General features: G+C 37.9%; 1 protein-coding gene across 3 annotated transcripts in view; it reads right to left on the reverse strand.

Moving 5' to 3' along the window:
* The window catches only part of dacha (dachshund a), a 177,614-nt gene that overhangs the window by 50,921 nt on the left and 111,788 nt on the right, over positions 1-14,905 (reverse strand). The window lies entirely within an intron of this gene.

The raw sequence follows: 14,905 nt of genomic DNA on the forward strand, positions 1-14,905 counted from the left end.
AAGTGAAAATGATTAAAGAGCTCTTTTAATGAAGTGTTAATTGCTGTGAGAAGCAGGATGGAGTTGGAAGAGATTAACAGCTTTGACAGGAGTGAAGACCACGACATATTTCTATACGCATGCAATCTGAACGTTGTACGGTAAACAGTGTAGCGGATCCGGCCACAAATCCCAGGACACTCATTGAATAACACGCTGTGTACTTTTTCTGTATAACACAAAGTTTTTCTTTTTGGAAAAATGTACAACAGATGCTGCATACTCACAGAAATGTGTTTGTTTTCATTTGTTTGCACTCAATCTAACGTTGTTGAATCTGGATTGTGCTAAATGATCGTGCACATGCCTTGGGCACACCTGTCTATTCAAGACTAATGTATAACATTTCTGTTACTCTGAAATAAGTCAAAACTTATTGTTTGGGTCATTTAGTTGTTCAAATTTATAAAAAAGCTAAAAATAATTCAGTCTAACCAAAAGTTACAGGGTGCAGCTGTAGTGTGCCATACAGTACATTAAGTCATCTTTTTAACAGATGCTTTTGTCCAAAGCGACTTACAAATGAGTTTAACAATAGTAACAATTAGAACAACACAACAACAACAACACATAAGTACACTCGAACTATCAAGTCTAACAAAGTATACATAGCTAAGGGTTCAAATTGTATTTTTTTTTAAGGATAAAGATAGAAAATTAGAAAAAGATATCAAGCTCTGTATTAGTAAGTGAGGAGTTGGCAGAAGAGATGGGTTTTAGCCGATTCTTAAAAGGGGCATTTCACAAGACCTTTTTTAAGATGTCCCCAGAGTACATATGTGAAGTTTTAGCTCAAAATATGATTTAGATAATTTATTATAGCATGTCAAAATTGACACTTTGTAGGTGTGAACAAAAATGCGTCGTTTATGGGTGTGTCCTTTAAAATGCAAATGAGCTGATCTCTTTTGGAAATGGCAGTGTTGTGGTTGGATATTGCAGATTAAGGGACGGTATTATCCCCTTCTGACATCACAAGGGGAGTCATATTTCAATGACCTATTTTTTTCACATGCATTCTAGGGCTGTCCTCGACTAAGGATTTACATATTCGAATCAGAATTGTCGAATCTTTTCATAGTCGACCGATAGTCGAATCATCTATATTTGTGTGCATGGGTTTGGAGGGGGTCAGACCAGGTACAAATTGATAACTTTTATTTTCTTTCACAAGCAGCACACATAAACAACTTACTGATAAAGTGACCAAAACTGTCTTTCAAGTGATGAACGAAGACAAAACTGACGATGCATTTATATATTTTTAAGTATAAGGCAACATTTGTTTAATTATTCCTCATAACATTTTAAAGCCACGATCTACAGAACATCACACAAAAAAAATTGATAACTAAACCTAAAAATATAACAAAGGTGATCCTGCCTTGGAAACCTCGGCTAATTCAGTGTTTTTATTTAATTTGGAGATTAAGCGCGTCAAAGCAGTCATAACAAAAAAAAAACGACAAATGAGAAATGACAAATAATTTGTGATTGTTAATGCAAATTATAAAAACTAAGCTTTATATACAATTCATAAAAACACTGAAATTAATGATTTTATAGACACTACGCGTTATTATTTAGCAGAGAAATACCTGCTTGCTTTCACTTTGATCATCTCCATTCACTTTAGATACAGAAACAACTGATGATATTATTTATTTCAGGAATCTCTTTTCTATCATTTGAAAGTGAACACCGATCATATTATTAAATCACAAAAAAAGACAGTCGTGTCAGGCAGAAATATAGGTTCGGTGCAGATATTTTCCGTTTCATCACCGAAATTTAAAGAAACGACTTTTGACAAAATAACCAGTCTGTTCTTAATACATTTTAAAAACGTATACCCGTCGAAAACATCCGTTTTTTAATGTTTAGTTTGATGAACTTCTAAATATGAGACGAAGAGCAGCACGTTCGGCTAAATTGCATGCGCAATCATGGCCAGCACGCAATAGTGCAAAATCTATACAACGAAAAGCAATCCAAAATGTACAGACTTAAATTAGATCAGAATTTACGTTTATAATAAATACATTTTTTTTATAAAATAAGGTCAGAAGTAACAAAGTGCAGAACAAATGTGCAAAATGCCTCAAGTGCACGAAAACAAAACACAAGCCAAATAGATACATCAGATAACCCAGAGTGATTTATAAATAAAATAAAATAAAGAAATTATTAAAAGAACGAAAGTATAACCAGAATTGCCAGCTTTTTCTTTTAAATAGAAACAAAGAGGTAATTGTTTATTAACATAGAAACCTCTTATGGACGTGCGGTCACAGGGGTTGCTGGATTTATTAACGCATTTTAAAAATATTTATTGAAAGCTGATACTTCACATATTATTTGCAGAATTATAATAATATGCTATATATTAATATATTGAGAGAAAGCTGTTATATGTGAAATCAGATTTGTGCACAGTGCACCCATATACGGCCAAAATTAAAGGATCCTCATTTCATAACACATCTGCGACGATTCGACTGTGAGATTGGTAGTCGAATCAGGCTTCTCCTATCGATGCATCGAATCTTCGACTATTCGGGGTCACCCCTAATGCATTCACTTGCAGAGAATGGTTTACCAAAACTAAGTTACTGGGTTGGTTTTTTTCATATTTTCTTCATTGATGGAACCACTGGGGACCCAATTACTTAAACATGGAAAAAGTCAGATTTTCATGATATATCCCCTTTAAAGATGGCTACAGAATCGGCAGATCTTGTGGCAACCAGCCGATCATTCCACAGATGTGGAACAGATCCAGAGAAGGTACATAGTGATTTTCTTCATTTTTTGGGATGGCACCACAAGCCGTCGCTCGGTGGCACGGTGCAGGGATCAAAAGGGTCTGTATAAGCGAGTGAAGGTAAGGGGGCGCTGACCCAGTGGTGGTTTTAAAGGCCAGGAGCAGAGCTTTGAATTTGATGCATTTGATTGGCTCATTGAAGACCACTCTTGCTGCCGCATTCTGGATCATCTGTAGGGGTGTGGTTGTGCATGCTGGACGTCCGGCCATAAGCACATTGCAATGGTCCAGTCTTTACAGGGCAAGAGGCTGGACTAGGACTTGTGTTGCATGAAGTAGGACTGCAGTAGAAGAACTGGCCCTCCCGGCCAAGTCTGGTTCATCACAAGGTTTGTTCTTGTTTAGTAAGAGACTGCTTACATTACTTAAGCTTAGTTTAGTGTTTTATCAATTCTGTTTCAGTTTTGTAGGTCTGTGAATCTTTGGTGAACTTAATGATTTTGCGTTTCTCAAACACATTTTAAGTTTCAAGTTTGATTATTTTTAACACCATTCCAGCATCTATGTCCATATTCATAGTGAAAACCAGTTAATCCATGCACAAGTTAATCCATGCACAAGTTAATCCATGCACAATCTCCAATTGTATCTCCAATTCACCTAACTTGCATGTTTTTAGCCTGTGGGAGGAAACCGGAGTACCCGGAGTAAACCCATGCTGACACAGGGAGAACATGCACACAGAAAGGCCACCTGATCTAGCCGGGGCTCGAACCAGAGACTTTCTTGCTGTGAAGCAACATTGCTACCCACTGAGCCATAGTGCTGCCCTTGGTGGTCTTTGTGTATATGTACTAAATTTAAGTGTGAATGTATTGATCCTAATTAATGTGTAAAAATGAAGAAAAGGTTTAATGCACATATATAGTGTAGGTGGACATGCTCAGTTCATGAGTAAACATACATTTTGGCAAAAGGCAAAATTGAATGGAAGTCTAACTTTAATATTGACTGTAAGGTTATGTCAAAGATAGAAATGAATGTAAAAAAATTGAACCTTGATGCTTATAGCTTGAATTTCACAGACAGGGTCACAAATAAACTAGGTAAGACTGCAACCTAAATATCTAGGTGAGTTTCTGGTCCTCTTCGCTTTGGTAAATAAGTTGCAATTCTGTCCGGAGCCTGTCAGTTATGAATGTCATATTTATACCTCCACCTCCATCTGAATATTCAACATCTCATCAGCCTCGGTAACCGAGTCATTGTGTTTCTCCTGGGTCTTTTGTGCTGCATAAGATGGCACACTCTTTCACTTACTCTTATCACAGACACACATTAATAGCCATCAGAGAACTGTTCTCTTTGAACGGTTTACGGCGACTAGCCTTTGATCATAAGTAGTGCGCGCTTCAGAGAAAGCCTGAAAAGATGTCTCTTTGATATCCTGCGTTTACATATCAATGAGCGATGCCGAAGATGGGGGCCCAGGCGACTCTCGTATACCACGCTTTTGGGGAAACGTGGCTTAGGGGGAAAAATAACAACAATGCGATCGTGTCCGGCTAGACCGGTAAATGCATACATTTGTTCGACAATTTCGTAGATGGTGCCGAGCCGCCGGCCTCACCTGGAAGCGAGAGTTCGTCAAGTGTTTATTCTCGACAGGCCGCGGCTTGTTCGCCTGGTTTGGAGTGCAGGGAGAGCCCCACGTCTTTATGGACTTTCATTAGACGTCATTTTGAGGCTCATTTAAAATCGATCCCCCCTCGAACCCTCGCCGGCTCCGGTGTCTGCCGGATGAAAAATGAGGCGGGGCGCTGGGGCTCCGGGCAGCCCCTCGTCCGTCCTGCTTGGCCCAGTCCGTTAATACAGCATCATCTGGTCGAACGGACGGGCAATTCCCACATCTCATTACCGACAGGAACTGTGGGTCATTACGCGGGATGGATTCCCATTAGCTCAACCGGGGGTTTGAGACTAAATACAGGAGCTTTGGACACATACTCACAAGGACTTTGTTACATACTCCTCAGTCACTCTCAACCTGTTCACACACTTCGCGGTGTGAGAATTACTCGGTTGGAGAACTTCAGGTAGACAGCAAAATCCTATATGTTGGATATCTGCTTTTTGAGCAAACTAGGTAATTGAAAAACATGCTTAAAGGAACAGTTCACCCAAAAATTATGTTGTTGGTTTTCATAAAGGCATTCAAAACTTACTATAAAAGTATATTTTTTTAAGATATACGTGAGGGACACTAAACAATCTTTAAATCTCTATTTTTGGGTGAACTATTCCTTTAGAATGGTATGTTTTAAAGGACAAACTCAAGTCACCTCAATAAAAGCACAAGCATATACAAAATGTATATGACATATCTCTTCTCTATAATGCATTAATTCGGGATGACTGCACGGTCATCTGGGTATCGAGGTAACGGCGAGCCGGGTTTCACTTGCATCGTTGCGAGGAAGATGAGGCATGGGACGGTGAGTGAGGATAATGCGGGTCCTTCATATGGTCCTCTGCTGCATGAGCCATCTGTTTATCTGACAGACTGCATCCTGACAGACAGGGCGGGTAATCGATGCAGCTTTGCTCCACAGGTTCGTGTGTAAACCTATAGTGTTCAGCTGTCCTTCATGCGTGCGCCATTGCAATTGTAAAACATACATGTGTAAGAGATAAAGAAAGAGAGAGAGAAGTCCTGTGTGCATGCGCATTGTCTTGTTTATGACAAGTGTAAGCAGGAATACGTGCATGTTCTGTGTTTAAGAGCACTCCTCTCCGGAAATTGTCAGCAAGCAGCTTCTGCCCCGATGGGGTGATGATTTATGGGGCATTAATTTCTGATGGTTGGATCCGGGCGAGTATTTCAGTCAGGGGAAAAAGACCGGGCGAGATTTCTGATATGTGAGCAGGAAAGGCTAAAAGAGACTAATATGATAAAAGTAGGTGATCTCCGACCTTTTGAATACCAGAGCGGTCAAACTTTTTAAAAGCAACTCGAAAAATAATTGATATATAAACATTTAAGTCGGAGACTAATGCTATGCGCAGGGAATTATGGGAACTGTTTGTTTTATAAGGATCTGAATGTTAAATAGTATTGACTCGTTGATGCTCATGATTTTTAAATTCTGGCCACATGGGGCGAATGTGAATCTTTGACTTCTGAATGTCACACCGGATACAAGATGTTATAGATGTTCTGCACAAGTTGATAGGTGATTATTGATTTAGTATAATGGAGGTAAAATATTGCTAAAACTTTTGATTTGATGGATGAAATTGTGTTTTATGCATGGACAAAGATAAGAAAATAACCTTTGGAGTATGTAAAAATTAAACAGGATTTTATAATAGAAAATAAGAAAACCATGTACTTTAATTTATCAATCTATCCATACATTTTTTTTTTTTAAATACATCACCACAGCAAACATCATGGACAACAATCCCGCATTCTGTTTTCAAAAGAGATCATATACACTCAGACCTGATCCTATTGCCTAGTCTCTCATCCTAACAAAACACTGACCCGGGACCCAAGTTCAAAAGGTGAGCTGAAGTCTCTGCTGGAGTGAGACAGAAAACTGACACCCTTCCACCTCGGCCACAAGATCAACACAAATCCCTCTTTCTCCCGACACGGTCAATATTTTACATAAAACAAAGGGCTAGCTGAGATCAAATGATGGCGTTTATGAGAGTTTAGAGGAGGCCGAAGTGTCTCCGGTTACAGTGGGATTATGGGTAGGGGGACAGGCGGTCAGTTTTAGGGTGAATCCCAGGAAATGTCTGGGTCGTATTTCACCGCAAAATCAAATTTGCATCTTGATATTACAGTTTTCCATGAAAATGACCCGCCATAATTATCCAAAATGTACTGTAGTGCCATAATATAATTCTTATTGATTCTTATTAAAAATGAATACTATTTACTTTACACTGCCCCAAACAATATTTTTACCACTGAAAACAGATATAAATACATTAGCGTAAATAAAAAAAGAGATTTATACTGAGTATGAATAAATAAGCTTTCCATTGAAGTATGGTTTGTTAGGATTAGCCAGAGATACAACTATTTGAAAATCTAGAATCTGAGGGTGCAAAAATGTAAACTTTTAACAAAATCACCTTTAAAATGTCCAAAAGAAGTCTTAAGCAGCACATATTACTAGGGGGGAAAATATGTTTTATCATGTAGGCGAACTTGTTTTAAAACTGCGGTGCTTAAATACGTGTACAAACGTTACGTTTTCCTGACCACACGCACAGGAGCGTGACGTGGGCCTGTAACCTCGATAGAGACGATAGTCCAAAATCTCTACCGTTTGACAAATTTCTAAGTCTCCCGGTTTATCGCCCACCCCTACATATTACTAATGACAAATACGTTTTTGATATATTTACTGTAGGAACTTTACAAAATATCTTCATGGAACATGATCTTTACTTATTATCTTAATGATTCTTGGCATGAAAATTGATACATTTGACCCATGCAATGTTTTTTTTTTTTGTTATTGCTGCAAATATACCTGTGTGACTTATGACATGTTTTGTGGTCCAGGGTCACAAATAACAAAATATACAAAAGCCACCAGGTGGTATGAGTAAACATGTATGAGTTTATTTCACTAAAGTTTCTACGATGTTCAAACAAAAGTCTTTATTATTGTACAAAAAAGTTTAATAAAACCAAGTTTTCTTTTGTAAAATGCATTCCTAAATGTGCTTGTCCTTTCTTTGAAATGAATGCAAGTTTTTTTGGGGGGACCGTACATTCACTGTAAATCAGAGGCGGACACTACTGAAGTATTTTTACTTTGTAAATTTTCAAGTGAAAAATGATTTATTGAATATAATCAATTTTTTAAGGTAAGTGGTTGCAATCAATTTATTTAAGCTACATTAAAACAAAAAGATAAGTTAAGCAAAATAAAATATAAAACATTTGTTTAGCTTAAATAAACTGATTGCAACCACTTACCTTAAAAAATTTATAAAATTCAATGAATCATTTTTTTCAGTGTATTTGTATTTTATCAGTGTTTTTCTTTGGAAAAAATACATTCCAAAACATATTATCATAATTTTTACTCCACTACATTTCATAATTTCAAGTTTTTGGTTTATATTTAATATTTAAGTACATTAAACATCTAGTTTTTTTTTACTTTTACTTAAGTAAAAAGTACTTTTTTACTTTTACTCAAGAAAAGTAAAAGTACACAATTTTTATGTAATTAGATATTAAATCAATTTTAATATGCAATATAAAAGGAATACACATGCTCCTATGCTTTAAAATGTAATGAACATTTTTTTAGTAAAGTAAATTTTTTCCCAAGACAAACACTAAAATTTACTTAAAATACTCAAGTAGTGTCCGCCTCTGGTTAAACTTGAATATATGCTTATCAGGAGTTCAGGACATAAAATAATGACTACATAAAGCAGTAAAAAACATTTTTGGACACAACAGACCCAATGATAGACAGTTGTCTACATCAGTCATTTGCTTGAAGTAAATTGAGAGAGAGAGAGAGAGAGAGAGAGAGAGAGAGAGAGAGAGAGAGACTGTGTGTAGCAACACAAGAACAGTCCACTATGATTTAATAAGACTGACAGTTGCTCTCTGATGAGAGAAAAGCTCTTGAAAGTGTGATGGCAATATGAAAGGAAATGTGAGAGACAAAGAAAAGAAGAAATAAAAGTGCTGACCGCTTTGGTAGTTAGGGATTTGCAACATACACAAATCTGAGCTCCGCAATCTCTCTCTCCCTCTTTCTCTCTCTCTCCCTCTCTCTCTCCTTCTCTCTCTCTCCACACCTGGTTTTTGCTAACGCGGCAAATCACACGGCTGACAGATTCCCGAGTCTGTTTAAATAATGCATGGGATTTCTCTTTTAACTTGTCAGTTACTCCACAAAAAAATATATCAGTTCTTCTCTGATGTCATTTGTGACAGTGATTCACACTGGCAGCTCTCCATTAGACCAATGAGTCGCCTTTTTCGTTCGCCTATTCTTCCGCCGCCGCTCCGACAAGAAACACATGTTACTCTTTCCGCTTTTTTCTAATCTTTTCTTTCTCTCTCACTCACTTTGTCTCCCGTTTCTTTCTCTTTCACGGGGGTTCGCGGAACCGTATTTATATTTAAAGACACAATTTCACAGGAAGCCTTATTTACTCACTGCACCGTGTCCAGTATACGGCTGCCGCGAGCGTGTTAGTGGAAACATGGTTTACTGCCTCGCGTGCTCACAAATCAATGAAAGAACTCCAGTACACTTGATAAACTTCATGCCAAATAGTTTGATTAGACGCGCAAGGTGTGTTTGAGACCAGTCCAATCTCTCCGGCACGTGAACATTGCAGGTTTGTGTCGTTTTTGGTGAGGAAGATTGAAATCAAGTCTATCTCTGCTGACTGCCTGGTGCAGATAGCTCTGGCTTTTTTGCGGCACGATCCAGACGGTGGAGGAAAAGCACAGATTAGTCTTTTCCCTTTGAAGTTCTCCTTCAAAAAAAAAAAAAAACATGGGAAGGAAAGAGCTTGCCACCAAGAGAGAGAGGGGAGGGGACCAAAAACACATCTTGTGGGAATGTAAAGAAACAAAAAGGGGAGTTTGGGGGACAGGAATAAAGTAAGAAAGAGAAGAAAACAGCTATCGGGACTTTGTAGTTGTCCCTGAGCAAGCCGTGTCCTGGCGAGGAGCGAGGTAAAGACGGAGGTTAAAGCTGCTGGGCTGCTTCAGAGGGTGTTTGTATAACTTCAGGGATGCAAGAAAGCTTGATCAGACTCCAAGTCACTCACTACCTCATAACCCCTTTACAAGCAACCAATCAAATGCAACCTAGGTGGTTCGACTTGCTTTCGAGTCTCAAAGTCTTGTCCAATACCCAAACGTCTCTCAAGTTCCTTAAAAAAAGTCCCCACAGCTTTGGCTCCAAGTATGCAATTAAAAAAGACTTTGTAATAAATCTTAAGCAGGCGCACACAGATTCTGCACAAGGAAAATTCAGATTTTACAGTGGTCATTGTTCATAATTTAGTCTACCGTATATGTGCAAAAAAAAATTATTTTATTGGTAGGACAAACAGACAGTCCCACCACTAACTTATCGAATTGGTAGAGCTAATGTTGGATTGTTGTGAAGGTGCTTACACTTTTTAGAAGAATAAACCTACATATGGCTCCACAAAATGAGAGCAGAATGTGCATAAAAATCCTACACATCTGTCACTAACATCTACTGTAGTTCTTCGGTTTGTACAAACTACTACAGATTAAAGGTGCATTGTGTAACTTTTAGAAGGATCTTTTGACAGAAATGCAATATAATATACATAACTAGTATCAGTGGGGTGAATAACGACCTTAGATAATGAACCGTTTTGATTTTATTACTTTAGAATGAGACGTTTTATCTACATACATCACGGGTCCCCTTACACGGAAGTCGCCGCCATGTTTGTACAGTAGCCCTGAACGGACAAACTGCTCAAACAGCGCGCACGTCGATAACGTGTTTGTCCGGTGATGGCTACCGTAGCTTCACTATGCATTTCGAAAGGGAGGGATGAGCTGTGGACTGAGCCGTTGGTTGCAATTCACAATCTCACCAATAGATGCCACTAAAAATCTACACACTGGACCTTTAAATTAAATGCCGATGTAAAGCAAAGTCACAACCACATTTTGCATCAATGTTTGTGTAGCCCTTAAAGGAATAGTCCATTTTCTTAAAAAAAATCCAGATAATTTACTCACCACCATGTCACCCAAAATGTTGCTGTCTTTCTTTGTTCAGTCGAGAAGAAATTATGTTTTTGAGGAAAACATTGCAGGATTTTTCTAATTTTAATGGACGTTAATAGAGCCCAACACTTAATACTTAACTCAACACTTTTTCAACGGAGTTTCAAAGGACTCTAAACGATCCCAAAAGAGGCATAATGGTCTTATTTAGCGAAACGATTGCCATTTTTGACAATATGCACTTTTAAACCACAACTTCTCTTCTTCCTCCAGTCCTGTGATGCGCCAGCGCGACCTCACGTAATACGTCATGACGTCAAGAGGTCACAGAGGACGAACGCGAAACTACGCCCCAGTGTTTAAAAGTGTGGAGAAAGAGGACCGTTCCGACGTTTGTTAAATGTGGAATGATATTAATTCATGTCTTTGTGTCAGTTTATTGTTTAAAATGGTCCACAAATGTGCGTTTCATATATGTAACACATGACCTCTCTAAGTCACTCCGAATTTACGTGAGGTCGCGCTGGTGCTTTCAGGACCGGAGATAGACGAGAAGTTGTGGTTTAAAAGTGCATGTTTTTAATTTTTCTTGGGATCATTTATAGTCCTTTGAAACTCCGTTGAAAAAAACTGTTAAGTGTTGAGTTAAGTGTTAAGTGTTGGGCTCTATTAAAGTCCATTAAAATGAAAAAATCCTGCAATGTTTTCCTCAAAAAAGATAATTTCTTCTCAACTGAATAAAGAAATACATCCACATTTTGGATGGCAAAGTGGTGAGTAAATTATCTATTTTTTTTTTAAGAAAATTGACTAATCCTTTAACTCTCTGGGGTCCGACCATTTTGGGACACTGGCAGATGTTCTGACAGGATGTTATTGTACACAATTTAAAGAAGACCCTTTAGAGTTTTAAATGATGTATAACACAAAAGTGTATGATTATTTATGATAGAGTATTTTAAGTTGATTCTGCTTTGATGAGGAAAAAAAACGTCAAAGGCCGCATTTGGACCCCAAAGTGTTAAATGTCACAGTTATTTTAGTCATGTTATTTTTATTAATATTTAAAATTAGCTTATATTTTTTAATGCTGAATTTAGTTTTATTTTTAGTCATTTTGCTATGAACAATTTGTTATTTTATATTTTTGATTAGTTTATTTGCAACTAATATTGCTTTCTAAGTAATTTTGTTGTAGTTAATAATTTAATAGTTTATTGTTAAGAAAACATTTCTAATTTTCATTTACTTTTTAAACTAATATTTAGGTTTATATTTCATTTAAATGTATTTGAATACTTTTAGATGAAGTTAATAATTAACCATGCAAGCGAATGTTGTTTTAGCATTCACGACCCACATTTTTGTGCCAGTGCTTACTGTGTTTCACGGCACGATGCTGTTGTTCACTCAGCACGCCGACATCCGCAAACAGGAGTGAAATTTGACTCTTGGTGATTCTCAGTTTCCATTGATGCAGCTCTATCTCTGTCTTTTTGTCCCATCATCAACATCAGCTGTATCGGCAGCCGGTCTACATCAGGTGATGTGTGATTGAGTGAGAGACAAACTCTCCACCCATGCCGCTGCTTTATCTCTCCATCATCTATCTGTCACCACACAACCTGTGTTTCTTTCTGCAAACGGACGGAGCGAATTCACAGGTTTGATGTAAGAACGGCTTGTTTTTGTCATGAACTATGAGGAAGCCGATCACGGCTCAGTGTCTTATGAAACTGACAGCTGGAGCTTTAAATGCTGATTGGATTTCTATGCTGAAGTTTCTATGAACTGCACTATTATACAAAATCTATCTATCTATGTAATTTATGTTTGCTACACTTTTTAATGTTTCAAATAATTTAATCAGGTTTTCAAAACTGTTGCATGACAAGTGAATGTCTGGTATTATTGGCACCCTCTTCATATTCAGACACACGTGCTGTGAGTTTTATATTCCTGCGCGTGTGTGCTTGTGTGTGTGTAAGCATTATTGGTCTTGGCAATAACGGCGGATGGCATTTGTGTCTGTGTTCGCAGTTGTTCACAGTGATAATAAAGAATGACATTTTACTCTGTGTGTGTGCGCTGTGATGGTAACATCACAATCTAAATGCACAGTCAGGTGGGGAACATTAAAGACGTCATTAGCTTCAATAAAGCTCAGAAGAACGGAGAGGGCTACATGGGCGAGAACCCATTACCTCCGGTCACGTGCCTGTGTGTGTGTGCGTATGTGTGCGTGTGTGTGTGTGTGTGTGTGTGCGCGCGCTGAGGTGATAAGACTGTTGAACGTTTCCTAACAGTGCTCTTTATTTTCATATTCTGAATATCTATTACCCAGGCTGGTTAGTAATTCAAAGCTAGTGAATCATAAAATTGGTCAAAGTAAATCGCCGTCTGCCCCGTACATCAGAAGAGTATTTAGCTTTGTTGTATGGGTTCTGATGTCATTTGAAACTAAAGCAAGTATAATTTTATACCTAGTGTTTGTAAGTCCACAGTTAATCTATACACAGGTCTAAAAAAAATCCATTAGATAAAATTGTTGAAACAAATGTATAAAACAGTCAAATAATTAGTTGAAAGAATAAGAGCGACAGATATACAGACAGACAGAAAACATTTATTATTGATTATGTACTATTATTATGTATAGACAGACAGAGAGGAAAATAGACAGACAGACGGATACACAGACAGAGAGGTAAACATAGGCAGAGAGATTTAGATAGACAGACAGATGGACTGAGAAATAGATAGACAGACACACAAATACACAAACAGACAGATACACAGACAGACAGAAATATTTTAGACAAGCAGACACTCTGGCAGACATATTTTAGACGAATAGATAGACATACAAATAAACAAATACACAGGCAGACCGATTTTAGATAGACAGACAGAAAGGTAAACAAACAGACAGACAGGCAGATACACAGACGGAGAAGTAAACATAGACAGACAGAAACACAGACAGATGGACAGATAAATAGACAAACGGACAGATACACAGACAGACAGACAAATTGACAAGCAGACACACAGACAGATACACAGACAGAGTCATATTAAAAAAAAAACAGCAGGCAGACACTCAGACAGACAGACACATAGCAGGCCCGGATTGGCTAATCGGGAGGACCGGGACAATTCCCAGTAGGCCGGTGTGTTTTTTGGCCACGAGGGCCGGTGTTGTCATGCCACCGGGTTAAAGGTTGCTGTCCCTATAGGCTGCCAGCACTCACATTATTGGCCCTGTCCCAAATGGCGCACTTCATGTGAACTTTTGGTCTGGTGGCCTTAAATTGCGCGGGCTCGCTTAGTTTACGAGTCCATAGGGTGTCCCATCTGTCATTTTTACGCTCCAAAGTGTGCTCATCAGCGCCCCCTTTGCACCCTTGATGTGGTCTTTTGTTTCAGACACGTCTATATTTAAGTGTGCTTGGCGCACGTCTAAATTAAAAATAAATTTAAGCGAGACTTTATAAGAATGGCCTCTAAAAGGAAAAGGATTTACAAATCATAATTATTTAAAATCTAAGTAACAATAAATTGTCTTTGAATCACGTCATCATTATTGTCTATTCCAAGAGTAAAAAAAACAATTTGATGCATAACTCATCAGTTAAAGATGCAATTTGTATCATCCGCGCCGCTAGAGGGCGCCAGATCAAATCAATAACAATGACGTAGATTAATGATGCTCTGAAGCAGCGTGGACTGATGGGATTTGTTGTTTTTAACTTAAACGCTGATGGCCATCAATCAGACGGGAACAAGAAATCATGTTGCACGTGAGGTAAAGTAATCAAGTTTTATAAATGTTGTGTTTGATGACATCGTTTTTTTTTCATTATGTAAGGTTTCATGTAATGTTCAAAACGCAATTGTTAGTCATAGATGTTACAGTATTAGTCCAATACGATGGTTTGTTAACACAGCACAGAATTAAGTGTTCAGATGAACAAACTTACCATAAAAAAGCGAGTGGCCCGACAGACGCTATTATTTCCGCTTTTGTCCACGACACTGTTGTCATGTGGTTTTCACGTCAGTAAAGGCGGTAACAAAGGGTAACGTAGATATTAAAGTCATTTACAGGCGACTGCACTGCCCCGTGTCACTGTTTAGGGCAGCAATTTTCTCATAGTTTACAAGTAATTGAAAACATTGTAGATATTGTTAGTAGTAACACTGTACTAGTGGTTTTTGGATATTTTACTGCAAATATCTTGCAAATTGTACCTTTAATTGGAAAAAAGTATGTTTGTGAATATGATGGTTTGAAAGTCCATAATATATTTGTCCTTTTT

Source organism: Paramisgurnus dabryanus, chromosome 18, assembly GCF_030506205.2.
Source record: "Paramisgurnus dabryanus chromosome 18, PD_genome_1.1, whole genome shotgun sequence".
NCBI lineage: Eukaryota > Metazoa > Chordata > Actinopteri > Cypriniformes > Cobitidae > Paramisgurnus > Paramisgurnus dabryanus.